The sequence below is a fragment of the Gossypium arboreum genome, chromosome 9, assembly GCF_025698485.1.
Source record: "Gossypium arboreum isolate Shixiya-1 chromosome 9, ASM2569848v2, whole genome shotgun sequence".
NCBI classification, from domain to species: Eukaryota; Viridiplantae; Streptophyta; class Magnoliopsida; order Malvales; family Malvaceae; genus Gossypium; species Gossypium arboreum.
Window position 1 is genome coordinate 58,918,808 of NC_069078.1, and position 25,471 is coordinate 58,944,278.

Genomic DNA, 25,471 nt, shown 5'->3' on the forward strand with positions numbered 1-25,471 from the left:
CGCTTCTTGTAATTTCTTCCAAAATCACGATGTAAACCTCAGATATCTATCTGAAATAATAGAAGTAGGCACCCCGTGCAGTCTAACAATTTCAGCAATGTACAATTCAGCTAGCTTATCAAGTGAATAACCGGTACGCACCGGAATAAAATGAAATGATTTCGTCAATCGGAGTCAGAGGTAACCCCGATACGAAATCCATCACAACTCTATCCATTTCCACTCGGGTATAGTCCCAGGTTGAAGGAAACCCAAAGGCATTTGATGTTCGACTTTAACTTGTTGACAAATCAATCATCTCGTTACAAAGTGTGACAGCCCAAAATAGACCCTAGCCGGAATGTGGTTTCGGGACCACAAAACCGAGGCATAACAATAATTTAAAATTTATTTCGATGCCTATAATATGTGAGTATTCATGTATGACATTTTTTTTGACGATTGATTTAGTGTTATAAAGGTGAATTTCACTAGAAAGGACTTGTGTGAGAAAATTTAGAATTGAGATAGGCAAATGTGGAAGTGGCCTATTGATGCACACTAGAAATGTTGTCCTTGCATGTCAAATTCCCAAATTTGACTATAGTGGCCGCCATGGTGATGAATATGGGCAAAAAAAACATGTCTTAAACATGTTTTGCTAGTGGTGCATGTTAGAAATAATAAAATAAGAGTATGGAAAAAAAAGGAAAAAAATGTTCATCTTTCACCATAGCTCTTGGCCGAATGTCCTAAGGAAAGAAAAGAAAAATTTTGCTCATCCATTTTCACTTCTTGGCCGAAAATACTAAGGAAAAAGGGGGAGGATTTTTGCTTCATGCTTGGTTTGGAAGAGATCTAGAAGGAGATTTGGCTAAGTTTGCATCAAGATTAAGGTATGTATGAGGTTGTGTTAGGAGTTTCATGCATGTCTTGGTTGCTAACTTGATGTGCATGTTAGCCATGGCTCAAATCTTTGTTATGCCATGGAAATGGTATTTGGCCAAAGTTGTTATGGTGATAAAGCCATTGCATGCTAAGTGTGAAGCTTGATGATGATGCATGCAATGATGGATTTTCTACTCATGAGTAAGATTTTGAGTTTTCTCTTTGTTTTATCATGATTGAAGTTGAAAAGGAGCATGATTGTCATATTCGGCCATGATGCATTCTTGAGCATGATTCATGCTTCTTGCATGTTAGTTAAAATTTGTGTTTTGGATGGCTATGGACACCTTGAAAATTCGCCATGCTCATATATGCATATATATGATTGCACATTATGTTTTGGTTATGAACTAAGTGATGAATATATTGGTTTAAAGAAGAAGATGTGGAAGAATGCTTGTGAAATTGCAAGCACAATTGCCTAGCACACATGTAGGTGCTTGATGCTATATTATAAGTTTTGGGCCACAATGTGCAAAGCATTAATTAGTAAATTGCATGCTGTTTTTGTGAGGTATTAAGTGCAAAATTGACCTCAACATGTACATGAATATTCGCCTTGGGTAGCCTATTGAAGGCCTTAGCATTTCCTTGATGCTCGAATAAATTGTATTGAATTGCTTGATGTAGTATAAAATGTGCATGACCATTGTGTATTCAAGCTAAAGGGTGGCCATATGACCATTTAAACTCCTTGTCATATTCGCCAAAAGCTAGCACAATGAGGTTTTAATAAATTGAATTTGTTTGAATTAGCTCAAGAGCTTAGAGGGCCACAATCGGACAAGGGAAGGAGAAAGTGATCGAATAGCGAAAAAAGCCGTTCGACAACATCCGAGGTAAGTCCTCAAGAAGTGACCCTACTTGAATTGTGTGAAATAAAGTATGGATGTGTATTGATTATTGATTATGTATGCATGAGTATTTGAATTCTACCCGGGCTAAGTCCCGAAGGCGAATATGCTTGCGACTATAATTGCGTTTGAGCCTTAGTAACGAAAATGAATTATGTATGTCCAATGATAATTGATGTATGTGTTCATGGAAATTGAATGATATCCGGCTAAATCTCAAGACAATTATGCTGGAAATTATATCCGGTTAAGACCAAGGCAATTGTGCTAGTGGCTACATCCGGCTAAGACCAAGGCATTCGTGCGAGACATTCTATCCGGCTAAGACCAAGGCATTTGTGCACGTGATTATATCCGGTTATATTCAAGAATCTTGGGCTGGAGGTGAGTGTTGGTTGCTGTAATGAATTCAATTAGTACACTCGAAAAGCCCAAAGGATAAGGTACGTTTATGTGCATTGGAAAGTCGACATGTTTGAGCAACATTCGCTCAATCGACTAATAAATTTCAGTTATTGAATTGATTGATATTTTGTGAAATCATATAATGATGAAGTGTGAAGTAAGAATGTGTATTAATGAAATGATGCATTTGGCTATGTGAATGTATTGCTGTAATTAGAGTTGATTATATTCCTTGAGACTTACTAAGCATAAGAATGCTTACCCGTTGCTTTGGCTCTCGCTTTTTTTTTAGATTTCGCTCAAGCAATTGGATTTGGGATCGTTGAAGTCAAGTCATTCACACTATCAAGCCTCCATTTTGGTATAAATTTTTGATTGAACTTGAGATGGCATGTATAGGACTACCTCTTGTTTGTTAAATATGTTGTAATGTAAGTATGTACGGCCATGCGAAAATGGCTCAAAAGGGAAGCATGAACTTAGACAAATTGTGGGTTGTATGTATATATTTGGTGTCATGATGTGGCTATGGCTTGGAAATGGGAATGTTGGTCATATGATCAGCCATTTGCATGGTTAAAATGATCATATATGAACCTATGTATGGCAAGACTAGTTGATTCATGGAGACTACCAAATAGGTAAGTCCTATCTTAAAACAGATGCTGCCAGCTGCAGTGGCATGAATGTGAAAAATCACCAAAATTCATAGGAATGGAATTAAATAGTGAATAAGCTATGTAAATGAACCTTGATGAGTCTATTTTCATATGGAAGAAACGAAATGGTCATAGGAGTTACAGGTTAAGAGATATTAAAGCTATTGTGAGACAGGGCCAGAATGGTTTCTGGGTTCCCTGTCGCAACTTTAAAATTCACTATAAATTATCCAAAATAATTAGGAGATATACCTTATATGTACAGATTCCATTTTTAGTCTAGTTTCATTAGAAACAAACGACACCAGCATTAAATCCCTGTACAGAGAGATATTCAAGTTATACCGCGCGAAGGTCAGAGCAGTCGATCCCTGTAACATGGGTAACTTTAACTAATAAACTGTACCAATTGGCCCGACCAAAATCCTAGAAATAAATCCATGGATGGATATATGAGTCTAAATTCAGGGAAAATTTACGAAACCAGTTTCCGAGTTTTGAAACTCGAGATATGATTTTTAAGGCGACAGTGACGCAGTTTTCCAGCCTGACTGGAAATGTCAAATTGGTGGGCAAAACATGTGAACTTGGCTTGTTAACCCCTCGGGTCCGACACCGGCGATGGTCTCGGGTTTGGGGTGTTACACAAAGTCTGAAATGTCTCGTTTCATTCCTGACCACCAATACAATTCCTTCAAATCATTATACATCTTTGTACTTCTAGGATGGATTGATAGACAACCATTATGTGCCTCGCGAAGAATTTTCTAAATTAGTTCAGTATTTCTCGGTACACAAATCCTTTTTTGGAACCTCAAACAATCATCCGATCCAATCTGGTATTCCGAATCATTATTCGATTGGCACTAGACTCTTTTAGCTTGCAGCTCATTATCACATTTCTAAGCTTCGCAAATTTGCTGAAGAAATACTGGTCTAGTTTTCGACTCGGCCAAAATCGATCCATCATCGAATAAGGCTAACCGTGTATTCATCGCCCTCAAAGCAAACAAAAACTTTCTACTTAGAGCATCTGCGACTACATTCGCTTTCCCCGAGTGATAATCGATCACTAACTCATAATCTTTCAACAACTCGAGCCATCTTCGTTGCCGTAAATTCAAATCTTTTTGAGTCATTAAATACTTCAAACTCTTGTGATCGATAAAGATGCGACACTTCTCACCGAATAAATGGTGTCGCCAGATTTTTAAAATGAACACAATAGCGACTAATTCCAAGTCATGCATCGGATAATTCTTTTCGTGTGGTTTCAACTGTCTCGAGGCATAAGCTATCACTTTACCCTCTTACATTAACACACAACCAAGACCGTTCAATGATGCGTCACTAAAAATCATAAACTCTTTCCCCAACTCAGGTTGCACTAACACCGGTGCCTCAGTCAACAACATTTTCAACTGTTCAAAACTCTTTTGACATTTCTCAGACCACTTGAACTTCACATCTTTTTGTAACAATTTGGTTATAGGTGTAGCAATCATTGAAAATCCCTTAACAAAACATCGATAATAACCAGCCAAACCCAAAAAGCTTCTAACTTCGGATACATTCCTCGGTGGCTTCTAATTGACAAATGCCGAAACCTTACTCAAATCAACCTGTATACCTTCCACTGAAACAATGTGTCTCAAAAATCTGACTTCTTAGAGCCAAAACTCACTTTTGTTGAATATAGTAAACAATTTATTATCTCTCAAAGTCTATAATAAGATTCTTAAATGATCGGCATGCTCAGACTCGTCTCGGGAATAAATCAAAATGTCGTCAACAAAAAAAACCACAAACTTATCTAAATAAGGTCGGAAGATTCGATTCATCAAGTCTATAAAAACTAGAGGAGCATTAGTTAACCCAAAAGGCATAACAAGGAATTCATAATGCCCGTACCTCATTCTGAATGCGGTTTTTGGCACATCCGAATCCTTAACTCTCAACTGATAATAACCAGATCTCAAATATATCTTCGAGAACATTGTTGCCCTTTTCAGCTAATCAAACAAGTCATCAATTCTCGGTAAAGGATACTTGTTCTTTATCATAACCTTGTTAAGTTGACGGTAATCAATACAAAGTCTCATGGATCCGTCTTTCTTCTTGACGAATAACACTGGTGCACCCTAGGGCAAAAAACTCAGTCTCGCAAAACCCTTATCTGTCAACTCTTGCAACTGGGACTTCAATTCTTTCAATTCGGTCGAAGCCATTCTATATGGAGCTATCGATATCGGTGAAGTTCCCGGTACCAAATCAATAGTAAACTCAACCTCTCTGATCGATTGTAATCCAGACAACTTTTCTGGGAACACATCCGGATATTCACAAACTACCGACACAGATTCAATCTTTAATTTAGACACTTTCGTATTTAGTACATACGCAAGATAAGCTTCGCACCATTTTCTTACATACCTCTGAGTCGACATCGACGAAATCATAATAGGCAACTCACCCGACCTATTCGATTCAATCCAAAGAATTTCATTATTTTGACATTTCAATTCAATAATATTTCGTCTACAATTCACTACGACATCATGTAGAATCAACCAATCAATTCCAAGAATTATATCGAACTCATCAAATGGTAAAAGCATTAAGTCAGTCGGAAAACAGTGATCCCAAATCATTAAAGGACAATTCTTGCTAACTTTATCAACTAGAACATATTTGCCTAAGGGGTTTGACACTTTAATCACATACTCAATAGTCTCAATAAGAAAATTCTTACTAGATACCAAATTCATGCAAATATAAGAATGAGTCGATACAAGATCAATCAATGCAACTGCATTAGTATCATAGAGAGAAAATGTACCAATGATAACATCAGGGGATGACGCATCTTTGTGAGCGTGAATAACGTAAGTTCTAGCAAGTGCTCTGACCTCTGTCCTCGTAGTTAAATCTTTCGTTACACCTCTACTACTGTTCCCACTTCTCGTACTTCTCGGTGGCCTCCCTTTAGTGGCAGTCTTGCTCGATATTGCATTCTGAAAACGTTTCTCAGCCATTTCAGGGTAATCTCGAATGAAGTGATCTGGGGAGCTACATTTAAAGCAAGCCTGGTTATTCATCCTATATTCACCAGGATGTCATCTACCATAGTGTAGACATTCAGGTCTCTTAGACCTAGCATAACCAATACTCACTATTGACTTAGTTTGGTCCTTAGAACCCGAATATTACTTCCCACGATCTCTATTGGGATACCCAACTGAAGCATTAGAACGATTATACAAATCCCTCGATTTCTTTGACGAAGATTGAAATGACTTATTCAGCGGTTTTTTTCTCAAATCTCTAGTCTCAAGCTCAGCTTTTCTCTTTTTTTTCCTCAATTCTTCGACTTTGCAAGCTCGATCGACTAGCACAACAAATTCTTTCAACTCTAAAATCCCAACTATCAGTCTGATATCTTCATTCAACCCATCTTTGAATCTCTTGCACATGATAGCCTCCGTGGAAACACATTTTCAAGCATAGTTACTGAGCCTAACAAACTCTCGTTCATATTCAGCCACAAACATACGGCCCTGTTTCAACTCTAAAAACCTTTTGCATTTCTAATCAATGAACCATTGGCTGATATATTTCTTTCTGAACTTATCTTGAAAGAATTCCCAGGTAACTCTTTCTCTCGGTATTACGAATACAAGAGTATTCTACCACTGATACGTCGAGTTTCTCAGAAGTGATATAGCACATTTTAAGCACCCATCTAGTGTGCAAGAAAGCTCATCAAATACCCTAATAGAGTTCTCAAGCCAAAACTCTACTCTCTCGGGGTCATCATCAACATTGGCTCTAAATTATTCAACCCCTTGCTTTTGAATCTTATCAACTGGAGGCTTGTTCAGTTTAATAAATTCCACACCTTGAGGAGTTACGGGAACCGGTTGAGGGTTAGGTAGGGGTAGAGGATGTTGGGCAGTCGAATTTATTCGAACAGACTCAGCAAACCACTCATTCATCCTTTGAAAGAAGACTTTCTTAGCTTCTTTTCCCTGACTAACCGTTACTGGTCTACTTTCAGAAGACGCTGTCCTTTAAGCGGGAACTGGCGCATTACTTTCAACATCATCAGCTACTTCTCAGTCGGGATCCATTTACTATATGAAAGCACAATTTAAATTGTCAAGAGTGGTCACACTATCACAATTTATATATGGCATGTATAGGAAGACTCTGGCACACGCTACGTTAGTGTGAAAATCGACTAAACCATAACTCTGATACCACTACATGTAACACCCCTTACCTGTATTTAGCGTTGGAACAGGGTACGAGGCATTATCGAACTTACATCACAAGCAAATATACAAATCGATTCATAAATTTGCATCTAAATTAAAACCATTTATATTCAATCATAAAGTCCCTAGTACGAGCCTACGAGACCCAAAATACACTTTGTAAGAGGTTCGAGACTAAACCGGTAACTCAAAATTTTTTTACGAAACTTAGAAATTTTTTTTCATAAACAGGGGTCACACGTCTGTGTGGTTTGGGACACGCCCGTATGGGCAGGCCGTATGGTCACACACGCCTGTGTTCCTAACCCGTATAACTCTTTGTTTTGCAAAGCATGAACAAATTGAAGTCACACAGCCAAGTCACATGCTCGTGTGCGAGGCCGTGTTGTTAATTTGATTTTCATAAATAGGTGCAGACTTCACATGGTCGGGAAACACGCACGTGCTTGATGCCATGTTGATAGCATGATTTCGTGATAGGTTTTAAATATTTATAATTAATCGTTCTTGAAACTAACTATTATCGCGATGTAGGCAAGTGTACCTATCGAACAGTAGTATAGTTTTACCAAGACCGGATTGTCAAACCCAAAGGAACTAAAAGTACTAGTAATGACTGTCTTTTTATTATCTAGCTTAAGAATAAAGAGGTTTTTGTTTTAACTAACTAATTGTCTAAACTAAGAATTCACAGAGAATAGAATTGGGGAATTTCTTTTGGGAAAATCGATTTAATTAAGACAATACCTAAGAAAAAATCTACCTAGACTGTACTTGTTATTCTTGCTCCGAATCAGACGATTTATTCATTTAACTTGTTCCGTAGAGATCCCTAAGTTATGTTATTATCCCTATTCAAGACTAATAACGTTTAATCCCTAGATTGAATAACTGAGACCTTTCTCTAATTAACACTCTAGGGTTGCACTAACTCGATCTATGGATCCCCTTATTAGGTTTCACCCTAATCTGGCAAAATTTTGTCACCCTATGTCTAGGCGTGCAAACAACTCCGCTTAATTATGGAAAATGTACTCTTAGACAGGGTCTATTCCTCCTCTGAATAAGAGCTTATCTTGAATCAGTATCCTAGGATATCAAAACAAGAATTAAGAACACATATTTAAGAACAAGTTAAATATTTATCATACAATTCAGAAAATAATAACAAGATTCGTCTTAGGTTTCATTCCCCTTAGGTATTTAGGGGTTTAAGTTCATAACTAAATAAGAGAACATCTCAGAATAATAAAGAATACAAAATATAAAGAAAACCTAAAACTCCTGAAGGGGAAATTGAGGAGAGATCTTCAGTCTTATGGTGAATCCGACTTCTGAGATGGATCAATTGGCTTCCTTAGAGTAATTCCTTACTCCCTATTCTGCGTCTCCCTTTCTTCCTCCTCTAGAGTGTATTTATAGGCTTTGGAATGCCTAAGAGCCCTCAAAATTAGCCTTTTTTGAATTGGACTCAACTTGGGTTCGGCAGGGACACGCTCATATGACACGCTCATATGAGATTACTTCAGGCTATGCTCGAGCCTGCCAAATTGACACGGTCGTGTGGTCTACCTGTGTGAGGAGGTCCAGGCCGTGTTGATTTCATACTTTGGCCCAATTTCTCTGTTTTTGGCCCGTTTCTCGTTCCTTTTGCTCTCCTATGCTCTCCTAACTATAAAACATGAAATTAAAGCATTAGGATCATCGAATTCACCAATTCTAATGAGAAATCAACCATAAAATGTGTTAAACATGGGGTAAAAATATTTATAAATTATGGTTTATCAAATACACCCACACTTAAGCATTTGCTTGTCCTCAAGGCAAAATTCTCAACTCATAATCAAAATAAATTCTTCTCAACTTATAATTTCTATCGATAATATCTCAAAATAATCCATAGGTAATCATACATTGAGAATTAAACTAAAAGAACATAAAAGTTTCAAACATTCCAAGTTGAGTATTTAATCATGCAAACATAGGTGTCTCCCCTCATCTAAGTAATTACTTTTGATTCAGAATATCACAGAGTTTCATATCCTCACTAAAGATTCACTCAAATCACTTGAGGTGTTTAAGGACAATAAATGAAGCACTCAATAGTCAATAATTGAAAGTCATTACTATAGGCTTGCATGAAAATCAAATCTCTACCATTATAATTTAAGATGATACATCAATCAAAAGGTCTTTAGAGGGTTGTAATAAGGCTTGGTTAGGGGGTGTGGTCACAAGCTGAAAGAAAAGGTTAGAATCGAGATTGAGTTGAAAAATTACTTAACTAGAAAAATAGCTAGTCATCAATTGCGTACAACAAAGCTTTTCTCAGACTATGGAATTTAAATACTGAAACTTACAAACAGAAGATCACTACTAATATGTATACATGTTTTTTTTTGTTTTTTTAAGAACAAGTTAAATAACATAGACTAACTATTAAGAATAAGATATAACTAAGCAATTTATTCAACTCAAATCTCGACAAAAATAGGGATTAATTTAAGGGATTTCAACAATAATGAGCTAAGGGTTAATATTAAGGGTAATACAAGAAATGGCTTGTTAAGCTCAAGGGGGTTTACTAGGGGTTAATCGTGGAGGTAGGCTTTTCATGGCATGAGTGGGTTAATCCTAAGTGTCTTAATCATTTTGACATATTAAATCAAATGGTGTAGTCTTGACATGCATAATCAAGCAAGTTCTAGAATAACAGTTCAATACTGACGCACTCAAAGTAATAATAAAAGTGAGCATGGAAGAATTAATAGATGCTCAAAAGGCTCAAAAATCTCATAAAAAATTATGGCTTTTTGATGTTTTAAAACTTATGAATTCCAACTCAAAGCAATACCTAAACTTTGGGGAAACAACCTAAGAATTTAAATTCTTAAAGATCAACTTATCATGCTTGATTCTCTAATGTCTTGAGGTTTAAACAATCAATGCATAAATGCCTATGTTTTAATTCAAAATATATCAATCAACATCATAAATCAATCAAAGTTTATCCTAAATACGATATGAGAGCTTTTCAAGAGAATAAGACAGTCATTTAGAGATTTTTCTAATAATGAAATAAATACCCCCTACACTTAAGATGTACATTGCCCTCAATGTACAAAGATAAATATTAGAATATAAAAATAAGATAGGGGGAGAAGTGAAACTTCTTATATGATGAATTCTTCGAACTGGAGTTTTGGAGAGTAATTGGTGTAAGAGTGGAAGAGGATACTCCAGCGGTGGTAGAGGTTCATTAGTCCATAAGCCCTGCGCCAAAAGAATATTATATCTAATGGTAGCTATGGTCGTGGTCGATCAAGACATGGCAGTCGTAGAGAACCTTTCCCGGTGGAGATTTTAGTTCCTATGTGATGATGAGCTTAAGAGCTCTATATAACTGTGATAAAATCAGGAACTTTTTAGGGGATATTAGGAAGAATAATTACTCATAAAGAAATAACCGAAATTGATAATTAAAAATAAAATTCTAAAATCTAATAAAAATAAAAAGTAGTTTTAATAAAATTTAAAAACATAAAATAATAAATAAATGTTTTTAAACATCTTCATCGCTGGATGGTTCGCGAGGTGGGACTGGTGATGAGATGTGGAGGTGCTGACAAATCTACTATAAAGTAGCATCAATGTTGTCAAATCGTTGAAAATACTGCTACTCGAATCGAGTGAGGCGCTCAGAGATGTCAGCATATGAAACTGCCGTATGAACTGAACGAGATGGTGGTGGTTGCTGAGTCAGTGGGTCCTCGTACTGTGGAGGGACATCATCAAGAATGTCCTCGTAGGCCTCCTCCTCGGTAGATTGGGCAAGACGATATTGAGGAGGATAGGTTCCTCGGCGCTTTTCGATCATTCTCATGCTAAGCATGCTCGAGATGCCTTGTGGAGACATCTGGCCAATGAGGGTTAAGGATGATTCTTGGGTTGCGGTGCTGAGGATCCTGAAGTTTTGAGCCATCCGAGTAGCATAGGGGCCAATGGAGATGACCCCCTTCCTATGCCGCTTCGTCTGGTGTTGAATCGCGAATTTTGAATTTGGGCGCGTCTGACATTTAGTCCACGCCAGTGTTTCTTGGGCGTATGGGTGCATGTCAAACGGCCGTGTCTGGCATTGTTCGCTTATCCCATGCCTATGTATAAAGACCCAAGCCCGTGTCAATCTAATAGGTTCGACCACGGGTGCTAGACACAGGCGTGTCGAACGCCCGTATTATTTTAAAAGGTTTACCCACGGTTCTTCCACACGGGTGTGTCTCATGCCCGTGTTGTTTTGGCAGGCTCGACCACAGCCATGTCGCACAGCCGTGGTGTTTTATCATAGCCCGTGTTTGGGGATATCTTTGCCCTGTTTTCACACGCCTCTAAGCACGCCCGTGTACTTGGCCGTGTCTCTGTAGAAAGCCTGTATTCAAGTGCTCTGTTAGTAAGTTAGGTGTTGAAGACTAAATTTTAAAGAAGTTAATACAGTTAGTGCTCAGGTTGCCTCCCGAAAAGCATTTATTTATAGTCTAAGCTCGACTTACCTCTCCGTTGAATGATCATGGTGGTTTGAGGAGTTATACTCCTCATTCCTGCTATCAATCTCATCAAAATAAGGTTTTAAAAGGGTGTTGTTTACCTTAAAAGTGCCGAACTTGGGATGATTTACCTCGACCATATCGAATGGGAAAATGCTGAGTACCATAAGAGGGATTTCTTTATTCGGTGTGGTAGCGACAATGTGGGGATCTGCGGCATCTAATAAGACTCTATCTCCAACTTTAAGTTGATTTAGAAAGGTATTGAGCTTGTTCTGTCGTAAATTCGGTTTGTTGGGTGTTCTCGGTTTATACGTCTGCCATTCATCTAGCTCATCGATTTGTAGCCTTCTATCTTCATGAATAGGTCCTCTACTATTGCTTGAGAATGGCTCATGTACTTCCTTCAGACTCATTTCCTGCAAAGAAGGTTGCACCATATTGTCAGTTTTAGTAGAATGGTTTAGACGATCACCTTTAATTTCCAATGTGTTGCCAGAATTGCGAGCTTGAAGGGTGATTGTTTCGTCTCCCATACGGAGTGTGAGTTCACCTATGCCAACATCAATAATTGTTTTAACAGTTGCTAAAAAAGGCCTTCCTAAAGTTAAAGGAGTGTTGCTATCCTCCTCTATGTCTAGAACAATGAAGTCAACGGGAAATATAAATTTATCTATTTTAACTAGAACATCTTCAATAATACCCCTAGGGGATCTTATAGTTTTATCTAGTAATTGAATGCTCATCCTAGTCTATTTGGGTTTCCCGAGACCTAGTTGCTTAAACATTTTGTAAGGCATGACGTTGATACTAGCCCCTAAATCAGCTAATGCATTATTAACATCTAAACTACCAATTAAGCAAGGAATCATAAAACTCCCTGGATCTTTTAATTTGTTCGGTAGCTTATTTTGCAAAATAGCTGAGCACACCGCGTTTAGCTCCACATGCGACGCCTCGTCCAACTTCCGCTTATTTGCTAAAAGCTCCTTTAAAAATTTCATTGCTTTTGGCATCTGCGATAGAGCTTCAATAAACGGTAAGTTAACGTGTAATCTTTTCTAAGAGTTTAAGGAATTTATGAAATTATTCATCTGAGTGGTCTTTCCTTGTCGCGTTGGGGTATGGCACACGAGGTTTATATTCGAAATTCACTGATTTGTTTTTATTATGACCTACCTCACCTTGACCTTTGCTTACCATAGTTTCTTGCCTCGGTTCTGGTTTAGGCTCAACAACTCATTCGTCATCTTGAATATTAATTGCGTTGAGCTGTTCCATTGGGTTGGGTTCAGTATTACTTGGTAAGCTACCTTGTGGTCGTTCGGAGATTAGTTTGGAAAGCTGGCCTATCTGAGTTTTGAGCCCTTGGATCGATGCTTGTTGATTTTTAAGTGCTGTCTCGGTGTTCTAAAAACGGGTTTCTAACACTGATATAAACTTTGAGAGCATCTCTTCAAGGTTTAGCTTCTTTTCCTATTGATAGGGTGGTTGTTGAAAACTCGGAGGATGTTGTGGTTTTTGATTTCCTTAACCGCCCCATGAGAAATTGGAGTGGTTCCTCCAACCTACATTGTAAGTGTTACTATATGGGTTATTTTGGGATCGAGAGTTGTAGTTACCCATATTTTGGACTTGTTCCTCCTCGATGCTAGGGTTGAATGGTTGATACTCTGTGCATGCTCCTCCTCCATTTGTCTCGCACCTCATTATTAGATGTACCTGAGTAGAACCAAGTAAACCATCAATCTTTTTATTTAGAAGTTCTACCTGATTTGACAGCATAGTAACCGAATCGATGTTAGAAACGCTTGCTGTTTTAGTTGGCTTAGTCCTCATGACTTGCCACTGATAGTTATTCAGTGACATCTCCTCTATAAACTCATAGGCATCTTTAGGTGTTTTATTATTGATGGTTTCACCAGCAGTGTCGAGTCTAAGGATTCAGGCCATTATGGAACGTTTGAATCTGTAGCCAAAGCGGTAACCCATGGTGAGGGCACCTTCTCAGTAAGTCTTTGTATCTCTCCCATGCATCGTAAAGAGTTTCTAAGTCCATCTGCACAAATGAAGAGATATCATTACGTAATTTAGCCGTTTTAGCCGACGAAAAATATTTTAATAGAAATTTTTCGGTCATTTGTTCCCAAGTAGTGATTAACCCTCGTGGTAATGAGTTCAACCACTGTCTAGCTTTGTTTCTCAATGAAAAAGGGAATAACCGAAGACGAATGGCATCATCAGAAACACCATTAATTTTAAATGTATCGCATAGTTCTAAGAAGTTTGCTAAGTGAGCGTTGGGATCCTCATCCTGCAAACCATCAAACTGAACAAATTGTTGTATCATTTGAATAGTGTTAGGTTTTAATTCAAAAGTATTTGCAGTTACAGCAGGTCTAACTATGCTTGATTCAGTTCCTGTTAAAGAAGGTTTAGCATAGTTATACATAGTGCGTGGAGCAGGATTTTGATTAACCGCAATTACAGGAGGTAGCTGATTGTCTTGGTTTTCAGCCATCTCTTCAGTTGGGGTTTGAGTATCGTCCTCTTGCCCATTCTCTGTGTATCTTAAGCTTCACCTTATTTCTCTTTGGTTTCTGCGAACTGTGTGATCAATTTCTTGGTCAAAAAGTAGTGGTCCTGACGAGTTTCTTCTAGTCATAAACTATAAAAACCTGCCAAGAGAAAGCAAAAAAAGTAAATTAATAATAATAACAATAATAAATTAAATTAAATTAAATTGGAAGAAAAATAAATGGCTAAAGTAATAAAAATTGAGCGTTCCTAATATATTAGTTCCCCGGCACGGCGCTAAAAACCTTATCGCGTGATTTCGTGATAGGTTTTAAATATTTATAATTAATCGTTCTTGAAACTAACTATTATCGTGATGTAGGCAAGTGTATCTATCGAACAATAGTATAGTTTTAGCAAGACCGAATTTTCGAACCCAAAGGAACTAAAAGTACTAGTAATGACTGTCTTTTTATTATCTAGCTTAAGAATAAAGAGGTTTTTGTTTTAACTAACTAATTGTCTAAACTAAGAATTCACAGAGAATAGAATTGGGGAATTTCTTTTGGGAAAATCGATTGAATTAAGACAATACCTAAGAAAAAATCTACCTAGACTGTACTTGTTATTCTTGCTCCGAATCAGACGATTTATTCATTTAACTTGTTCCGTAGAAATCCCTAAGTTATGTTATTATCCCTATTCAAGACTAATAACGTTTAATCCCTAGATTGAATAATTGAGACCTTTCTCTAATTAACACTCTAGGGTTGTATTAACTCGATCTATGGATCCCCTTATTATGTTTTACCCTAATCCGGCAAAATCTTGTCACCCTATGTCTAGGCGCGCAAACAACTCTGCTTATTTATGGCAAATGTACTCTTAGACAGGGTCTATTCCTCCTCTGAATAAGAGCTTATCTTGAATCAGTATCCTAGGATATCAAAACAAGAATTAAGAACACATAATTAAGAATAAGTTAAATATTTATCATACAATTCAGAAAATAATAACAAGATTCGTCTTAGGTTTCATTCCTCTTATATATTTAGGGGTTTTAGTTCATAACTAAATAAGAGAACATCTCAAAATAATAAAGAATACAAAACATAAACAAAACCCTAAACTCTTGAAGGGGAAATTGAGGAGAGATCTTCAGTCTTGATGGTGAATCCGACTTCTGAGATGGATCAATCGGCTTCCTTAGAGTAATTCTTTACTCCCTATTTTGTGTCTCCCTTTCTTCCTCCTCTAGGGTGTATTTATAGGCTTTGGAATGCCTAAAAGCCCTCAAAATTAGTCTTTTCCGAATTGGACTCAACTTGCGCTTGGCAGGGACATCCCCGTGTGCGATTACTTCGGGACGTGCTCGAGCCTGCCAAATTGACACGTCCATGTGGTCTGCCCATGTGAGGAGGTCCAGGCCGTGTTGATTTCGTACTTTGGCCCAATTTCTCCTTTTTTGGCCTGTTTCTCGTTCATTTTGCTCTCCTATGCTCTCCTAAGTATAAAACATGAAATTAAAAAATTAGGAGCATCGAATTCACCAATTCTAATAGGAAATCATCCATAAAATGCGTTAAACATGAGGTACAAATATGTATAAATTACTGTTTATCACGTGTCCCTTACACGGCTGAGACACACGCCGGTGCTTGACGTTGTGTCCCTCACACGGCTGAGACACACGCCCGTGCCTCTGCCCGTATGCTTAATTCTATACATTCTGTTTGTCAAAAATTAAAGAATTAGGAGCATCGAATTCACCAACTCTAATGAGAAATCATCCATAAAATGCGTTAAACATGGGGTACAAATATGTATAAATTACTGTTTATCACGTGTCCCTCACATGGCTGAGACACACACCGGTGCTTGACGTTGTGTCCCTCATACGACTGAGACACACACCCGTGCCTCTGCCCGTATGCTTAATTCTATACATTCTGTTTCTCAAAAATTAAGGTGCAGATGACACACGGCCGAAACAAATGCTCATGGCATAGGCTGTGTATCACACATGGCCTACACACACCTGTGTGTCTACCTGTGTGGACAAAATAAACGCTATTTACCAAGCTATTTGCCATCCTCATTTACACATTCACATACACAAATCCAATGGCATAAATCATGGCATATTTAGGCAACCAAAACATCCACAAAACAATGCCAAATCATGTCATTTGATTATCCACACTCAACATATTTACAACATCATATTTTGCCAAAACCAAATCATACCAAGCTCACATTCTATAAGTTTCAATATGGCTACCAATAACATGCATAATTTTACTTAGTTTTTTCCAAGCATACCAATGAGCTAATCTTAACCATTCAACAACCAAAACCATTAAGCCACATTCAACCATTTACCAAGCATTTGTAAACCATATCACATAAGAGACAATTGCTCATGCATGCACATATAAATATATATAAACTTACAACCAATTCAACCAAAATAAACCAAATTACATGGCCAAATACCACATCAAGCCTTTGACAATTACAAGTTAATACATTTGGCCAAATTCATAATGACACATATTACAAAATGACCAAGTCCCTATACATGCCATATTCTCAAAATGTTTAAAATCATCAGTACCGAAAATAATAGTTTGATAGTGTGATACCATCTCCGACAATCTCCAAACCGAGCTAGCTTGGTGACGCTATAAAACATGGAAATAAAATGAAGTAAGCTATATAGCTTAGTAAGCTCGTATGAAAAAAATAATCTAACCTTACCATACATTAACATGCAAATAACATAACATAAGTTAATGTGTTTTACCATATTTTAATGATCATAATTCATTCTAGCACGACTTACCTTGAGTTCATCATTTCGCGAATTTAATAATCATAAGTTTTGTGCATATACCTGTACCACTCATAATGATTTCATACTCATTCTTATCTTTGTCATACCCAATGAACCACTCAGAATAATAATATCAGATACTCGGGAAACCTTTGCACACAAGGTGCCACATATGTAGTTAAACGGGCCTGCTCACACAAGCTATCAATCGAGACATAGTTACACGGTGCTACTCACATAAGATGTTTAACTGCAACATATGCCGGTATATTCATCCACCGGTAGGACGTACAGGACCAGCATCTGGATCACATAACATAAAACATTAGTGACATGTCACTTGTATCCTAATCTGTTCCTAAGGTTCGATTAGGATTTCTCGCTTGCCAAATCGTCGTAAAATGTGTCTGTAAGGTCGATTATATAATTCATACATAAATTAAAACATTTAAAACACATTTAAAGTAAAGCTTTAACATACGAACTTACCTCGGTTACAAAAACGGACAAAGAGATCTATTCATCAATTACTTTGTTTTTCCCCCGGTCTAGACCCAATTTGTATTTTTCTTGATCTATAATACCACATTTAACTTATTTAATCATCACATCATTCAATTCAGTCCAAAAACATATTATGGAAAAATTTATATTTTTACCCCTACTTTACAACATTTTATAATTTAGTCCCTAAGTTCGTAAAATGAATTTCTTTCAATTTCATCACAACCCAAACCTACCGGAATGTTGTTTGTACTCATAACAGTCCACATTTTTCCTTTATTCACACTTTTCTACACATTTTATAGACTTTTACAAATAAGTCCCTATTTGACGTTTTTACCAAAAATCACTTTAAAAAAGTCGTTTAACAAACAAAAAAACATGTATTTTCTACCATCAAACATCAAAATATAAGCATATTCAACATGAGTAAAATTTTAGACTTTAACTTTCTTTCAAATTAGTCCTTGAAATAGCTAAATTAAGTTACCACGATCTCAAAAATATAAAAATCGTTAAAAATGGGACAAAACGGACTTACAATTGAGCTTGAAAGCTTGGCCAAAACCCTAGATATGGCTTCTCTTGCAATTTTCGACTATGGGGATGAAATTAGAAAAGATGAATACTTTTTATTAAGTTATTTTTGCTTTATTTACCAAATTACAAAATTACCTCTAACTTAAAACATTGAGAAGACATCTAACCATGTCCATTTTTGTCCATCCTAATGTATAATGGTCTAATTACCATTTAAGGACCTCCAATTTAAAATTTCATAACAATTAGACACCTTTAACTTATAGAAATCAAGTTTGGCACCTATTACAATTTAGTCCTTCTAGTCAAATTAAGCACTCAATCAATAAAATTTCTTAACGAAATTTTCACACAATTATTCTATCATGTTGTAGACCTTAAAAATAGAAATAAAATAAATATTTCTATATCATATTTGTGGTCCCGAAACCACTGTTCTGATTTGAGCAAAACCCTAACTTCCAAGACTTGACGGTGAACTTACCACAATAGGACGAGAGGGAGATGCCCAACACTAACAAGAAAGGGCGAAGGAAATGGCCCCGAAAGAAAGGAGAGGAAGAATTTCTAATAAAAGACTAGCCCGTATGTAGAATGACCCAACGGAGAGAAAGGATTACTGACTAAAAGAAAAGGATGGAATGAAGTTTTTTGACCCAAAAACGGGTTGTTACAATAGATGCATGATATGCTATATAACAAAATTTCGAAGTCATTCATGTGTCAAAATTTTAAGCCATTCATTGGTAAAGTTAAAGGACTGGTAGGGTCCTAGATCCTCTTAAAATGATAAGTTACTTTATAATTTATAAAATTTTAAATTAATAATTATAACATTACACTTTTGAACTCAAAATGATAAAAATTTAATTTAATCCTTTAAAAATTATAAAGATATAAGCTATTAAAATGATGAAATTACATTTTTACTATCGTAAAAATATACAATTTAATTCCGATCATTTCAACAAAAAAAATGACTTCATCCCAAAAGCCATTAACATAGAACAATTTTCATTTTCTAGAAACGTGGACTTTAAATATTATATACAAAAATATAAGATGTAGTTAATCGTCATGATGATCAAAGTAACAAGTGAATAATGACTTAAAAATCTTAAACTTGCCAAACAATTAAATTTAGTGTTAAGCTTAACTTTGTAGCATAATTTATTGTTTAGTTTTGTAAAAAGCAAATAAACAAAAGACAACCTCTAAATTATAATCACACCTACAATTAAGGAAATTAAAGTGACAAGAATGCATAGTTAAATTCGGTTCAATACCATATTTTAATTTTAATATTTTATTAAATGTTAAAATATGCAGTTAGTAGTACTCTCTGAAAACCAAGAGTACTTTCCATAGAGTCCTAGAGAAAACAGCAACTGTTGTAGCTTGGAATAGAGGAGAGTGGTGGTGATACCAAAAAGAGGAACGACAAGATCTCCTTGTTGACGGAAGAGCTTATTCAATTATCAGTCAAAAGTTCATTGATGTAATCAAATGTTAAACCTACTATCATATGCTCGATTTGGACAAAAAAACCCTACAATACAGATAGTTTCAAGGCACATATGAAGAGCATATGGAAGACAAGGAAAAGATTTGAGATCTAGTTGGCAGGTCAAAATCTCTTCCTAATTGTTTTTTATCTAGAAGAAGATTTAGAGACAATAATGGAAGGACGACCATGGTTCTTTCGTAAGCACTTTATTCTTTTTGATTGATTAAGTAAACAGGTTGAAAGAAGTCAAATCTGACTTAACTCGTCACCGTTCTGGATCATATTAGGTTCATGCCTTCCAGAATTTGATAAAAAAGATATACTGCATCCATTGGTAGTACTTTCGGAGGGGTTATTAGATCCAAAATTATTGGTGAGGTATATCGATTAAGAATTAATTTGGATGTATAGAAACCCTTACGTAGAGGCATCTTTGTTTCTCGTGATAGCAACTCTAAATCATGTATCTCTTTCAGATATGAGAGGTTACCGATTTTTTGCTTTGGTTGTGGAAGAATGGGGCATGGTATTAATGATTGCATTGAGTTAAGTCCTGCAGAAAAAAATAAAGTCAGAGATGATCCACCATTCTCTGTGGCTTTAAAAGCAAAATCAAAGCTACTTGGAAAATAGAGTATGAAGTTAAATGCTTTTTCAATAAATATGGGTTCTCAAAGTTTCTTATACTGGTTACATAGAACAGCCTATAGTTGCCGGGCTTGGAGGAAACATAGCAGAAGGGAATAATATGTCAGGAAAGCATCAAGACGAACTACAAGTGCTAGGTTTGGACGAACTATTAAAAAATAAGGCAGTAGATCCTGGAATGGTGAAGACAATAGTATCAATTGAAAGTAACAGCGTGATGGAAAACTGCTCTACATTAAAAAATAAGTCTAGCTGGAAAAGAATGGTTCCAGCAAATATGCCAGAATGTCAAAAGAATGAAAACATTATGGGTAAGAGGAAATTTCCAGAAGTTGGGGAGGGAACAAACAACACAGTCGAATCACATGAAGATGGAGTAAAAAGGTTAAAACATGAGGATATGGTGGATCATGCAGGAGTTCACATGGAGATAAGGAGTGAAAATTCGAAACAAAATATTGCCTCTTACAATTATAGATCGACGTCTGCTAAAAGGTAAGCCAACCGAGCACAATGAAAAGTATATGTTGGAATGTTCGTGGATCGGGGAGTCTACAGGCAAAATGGAGACTGCGATACTTGTTAAAGCAACATAATCCCCACATTGTCTTCTTAATGGAGACAAAAATCCACAAAAAATGTATGGAGAAAGTTAGAAGGAGCTGTGGTTTTATGAATGGAATCGACTTTGAAGCAGAAGGTTCTAAGGGCAGTCTGTGTCTAGCATGGAAAGAAGATATTTCGGTCATTTTAAGAAGTTTTTCCAAACGGCATATCGATGTAACGATAAAGGAGGGTGGTGTTAAATAAGAATGGAGGTTCACGGGGTTTTACGATTCACCTTATTTGAATAATAAGAAGTTTTTGTAGAACATGCTCAAAAAGTTAGGTCAAGATCAAAATCTCCCTCGGATAGTATGTGGGGATTTCAATGAAATTATGTTTTCTTTTGAAAAAAGTGGTGGAATCCAAAAGGAACAAGGGAGAATGGAAGCATTTAGGAAGGCTTTAGAGAAATGCCAACTTGTTGACATTGACTACTCGGGGGTTTGGTACACATGGGAAAGGGGAAATTTTTCGGAAACAAATATTAGGGAAAGACTGGATAGAGGAGTTACAAACGAAAAATGGATAAATTTGTTCCCATTGGGCAGCATTCAACATCTTCCAAATTCGACATTAGATCATTGTCCTCTTCTTTTAAACACAAAAAGTGGTGACGTATTGACAGGAAGTCTTAAATTTAAATTTGAGGCATGGTGGACTATGGAGGAATCTCTCGAAAGAGAAATTAAAGGCATATGGGGTTCATATACAGGCACGTTAGCAGAGAAACTTGAAAGATTAAAATCACTATCAGGAAAACGAGGAAGAGACTAAAAAGAATGTTAACAAAGGATCTTGAAATTCTACTAAAGAGAGAAAGGGATGACGAAACAATGGCAAGGATTATTGATAAAAAATCAATCTAAATAGAGAGATTGATAAAGATGAAATGTACTGGGAACAAAAGGCAAGAGCAAATTGGCTTCGACTTGGGGATAAAAATATAACTTTTTTTCATAAATGTGCCTCAGGCTGGAGACGAACCAATAAAATTTCGAGGTTAGAAGCGGTTTATAGAAAGGAAATTACTGAAGGTTAAGAGATTTGTGAGGAAGCTACTTTATTTTTTGAGAGACTTTTTACGTCAAGTGGAGTTGAAGATCTATCTCATTGTTTAAGGGGCATTGTTAATAAAATTTCCTATGAGCAAAACACAGTTCTATTATCTCCTTTTACATCAGAAGAAATCCAATGAGTTTTGAAAGGCATGGGGCCCACTAAAGCTCTAGGACATGATGGCTTCCCAGCTCTATTTTTTCAAAAATACTGGCACATAGTTGGTAAGGATGTTGAATCTTTTTGTTTAGTTATCCTAAATAGTGATCAGAATTTAGAGACCCTTAATATGACAAATACTGTGCTCATCCCAAAAGTGTCTAGCTAACTAAATTGGCTAGTTTCAGGCCTATAAGCTTATGCATGGTTATTTACAAAATCGTGGAAAAAGTAATAGCAATTCGCCTCCAAGAAGTTATTGGTAGTGGTATAGACAGTGCACAAAGCGCATTTGTCCCAAGGCGACTTATTTTTGACAATGTGTTTTTAGCATATGAAATCTTACATACGTTTCGATAAAAGCGTATGGGAAAAAAAGGTTATATGACAGTTAAGCTAGATATGAGTAAAGCTTATGATAGAGTTGAATGAATTTTCATAAAGAAAGTTATGCTACAGATGGGATTCTAAGAGATTGGGTGGGTTTGATCATGAAATGCATCTCTACAGCTTCCTATGTAGTAAATATAAATGGAATGAGTGAAAGAATCTTTCAACCTTCAAGGGGACTTCGTCAAAGAGATCCACTTAGTCCATTCCTTTTTCTAATTTGTACCAAGGGACTTTCAGCACTAATGAGAATAGCTATGGGGAAGGGTTTGTTAAAAGGTTCGAAGGCAAGTAGAAGAGGGCCAGAGATTTCTCATTACTGTTTGTAGACGATTGCATTTTATTTTGGGGAAGCAACGAATAAATGAACAATGATATTGAAAGATATACTTAGAAAATATGAAAGATGCTCAAGTCAATGGGTGAATTTTAACAAGTCAACGATTTTTTACAGCTCAAACACTACTGAAGATGAAAAAGACACTACTAAAGATAAAAAAGAAGAAATTTCGTCCTTGTTGGGAGTTAGAAGCTTAACTAATCCTGAAAAGTACTTGGGGCTTCCTAATGTGGTTGGTAGAAGGAAAAAAAAGTCTTTTCTAAACTTAAAAGAAAGAGTCACTATGCATATTAAAGGCTGAAGTACTAGGTTATTATCGAAAGGAAAAGAGGTTTTTATTAAAGCAGTTCTCCAAGCAATTCCAACCTATACTATGTCTTGCTTTCTTCTACCAAATTCATTGTGGTGAATCGATAATGTTTTAGCGAAATTTTGGTGGCAAAAAGGCTTTGGGAAAAGAGATATTCATTGGTGTCAATGGAAGCATTTGTGTAACTCTAAAGAAGAAGGTGGAATGGGGTTCAGAGACATGGCTCAATTCAATATAACTCTCTTAGCTAAACAAGGTTGGAGGATCTTAGATAACCCTAAGTCATTAGTAACGCAATTTTTTAAAGTGAAATATTTTTCGAAAGTTGATTTTCTTAAATCGAGTTTAGGAAATAATAGCTCCTATATATGGTGAAGTTTATGGGCGACAAAAGATGTATTGGTAGATGAACTTTATTGGAAGGTAGGTACTGGTACAAACATTTCAATTTATAATGATGCTTGGATTCCAGATTATAGAAATTTTAGATCATCTTCAATTAATGTCAATTTGCATGATTATAAAGTTGTGGAGCTAATCAGTAATTACGAAAGAAAATGGAATAGAGAGCTGATTGTCAATACCTTCCCAGAAGAAGTGGATGAAAAGATTCTCTGCATCCCATTGACGAAGGAACCTCATGCTGATTTTAGGGTTTGGAGCGGCGAATACTCAATTAGAAGCGCCTATAAACTACTATAAACTATTACAAAGTCTGGAACTTAGAAATTATGCTTTATATCCTGACTACAAAGCTTTCTACATAAAACTATGGAGCCTAGATCTACTAAAAAAAATTATAATTACATGCTGGAAAATTTCTCGGAACTATTTGCTTACTCGGGTAAATATGTCATGTAGGAAACTAGTAAATAGTCCAACATGTCCTCGTTATGGTGAAGAAGTAGAAACAATGGACCACCTCTTTCAGGATTGTCTTGTATCAACGGCAGTATGGGGATTATTGACGGCTGTTAACTTTTTACAGGAAACAAATTTAGAGTTCGAACAGTGGCTTACCAGGGTCCTCGTTGACCAGCCAACCTCCTTTTATAGACTATTTTGTTGTACATTATGGGCCATATGGGGGGACAGAAATGCTCGAATACATGATAAAACAAACAGATCTAGTCAGGAAATTGCATGCTTTGTTCATAGCTACTTAGAAGAAATGGATGGTTTAGAGAGCACTATTTCCATAGTTTCTAAGGAGAATACTAAATAGAAACACCCACCTGGTCAAATAGTGAAAATAAACTTTGACGGAGCATATAATGAGCGCAACCAACAATCGGCTTCCGGGATAGTAGTCAAAAACAGCAAAGGTTTCGTCCTCCTGTCATGCACAGAGATTCACCATAGAGTTCTCTCCACCTTCGCAGCCGAAGCACTCACTTGTAGAAAAGCGATCCAAATAGCACTCGACATGCAAGAGAAGGAAATCATTATCGAAGGCGACTCTTTATCGGTAATAAAGAAATGCAAGGCGAAAGGGGAGGATAAATCGCAAATAGGGGTTTATATTCATGATATTCATCAGCTATAGTCCAGATCTAGCAAAATAAGGTTTGAATATACCCCAAGATCAGCGAACAGTCTAGTACACATACTTGCAACAGAATCATTAAGAAGAAAAGAAGAAATGTACCTGGTTGAAAGTGTTCCCACGTATGCCGAAAATCAGAGGAAAATCGACTGCGAAAGAGAACCGGACTAAAGAAAGGGGGAGAAGAAAGAAAGGGGGAAGTCTAAATTGGCAGATCAAAAGCATCGGTGGTTTAGAGCTTGCCTTGGAAAATGGTATTGCCATTAAGTCTGAATTAAAAGAAAAGATGGAAATGACAGGCGTCAGATTATTTGATTGGGCAAATAAGACGGTAACATTTAATTGATGATCTAGAGCTTTCTTTATTATTTTTATAAGCTAGTTTTTTTGTCGTTTTCAGTCAAGGTTTTATTGGGCCAGGGGTTATGTCCGGCCTTAATTTCAAGTGGACTTTTGTTTGTTTTATTTATATAAGCCCAACCTGAGTTAATGTTTATATTTTGATAAAATTTAAGATTTAGTCTCTATCAGTGGCGTAATATGGGGCTAACAGGAGCCCCAACTCCTTCAAATGAAAATTTTTTATTTAGGTTATTTAAATTTTAAAAAATTTAAATTAGTAATGTAAAATTACACTTTTCCCTTTAAAAATGATAACAAAATTTATTTAGTCCTTTAAAAATTATAAAGATATAATCTATTCAAATGATGACATTGCATTTTATTATGTAAAAATTAAAATTTAATTTGGTCCCTAAAAAATTTCTACCTTCGCCCTAGTCTCTATACTTGAAAAGTTAAAATGATATTTTTATTCAAAATTCTAGTTCAATTATTAATATGGTAATT

The 25,471-nt window shown here is 36.3% G+C and overlaps 1 protein-coding gene, 1 long non-coding RNA gene and 1 other non-coding gene across 9 annotated transcripts in view; 2 read left to right on the plus strand and 1 right to left on the minus strand.

The window, feature by feature from the left end:
* The window catches only part of LOC108454396 (peroxygenase-like), a 91,079-nt gene that overhangs the window by 16,830 nt on the left and 48,778 nt on the right, over positions 1–25,471 (plus strand). The window contains exon 1 of one of the 6 annotated variants that reach the window (XM_053019280.1): positions 10,271–10,281. The exons of 3 other annotated variants lie outside the window; for them this stretch is intronic. The gene's annotated coding sequence lies outside the window, so the exon portion shown is untranslated. Of the gene's footprint in view, positions 1–10,270; positions 10,282–24,156; positions 24,167–24,809; positions 24,821–25,471 lie in introns of those variants that run through there. 2 more of the 6 variants (XM_053019284.1, XM_053019285.1) reach the window with 2 other exon arrangements.
* On the plus strand, positions 13,649–13,755 carry LOC128281187 (small nucleolar RNA R71). The gene has a single exon (XR_008271400.1). It is a non-coding gene; the product is annotated as a small nucleolar RNA R71 (small nucleolar RNA).
* Positions 15,191–24,963, minus strand: LOC108456845 (uncharacterized). Of its 2 annotated transcripts, XR_008270959.1 has the most exons (8): positions 24,725–24,963; positions 24,097–24,629; positions 23,661–24,013; positions 20,058–20,120; positions 17,506–18,118; positions 17,254–17,319; positions 15,795–16,864; positions 15,191–15,684 (listed from the first exon to the last, which is right to left on the minus strand). It is a non-coding gene; the product is annotated as an uncharacterized LOC108456845 (long non-coding RNA). The 2 variants fall into 2 exon arrangements; XR_001867012.2 differs by lacking the exon at positions 17,506–18,118 and having other exon boundaries at positions 23,661–24,629.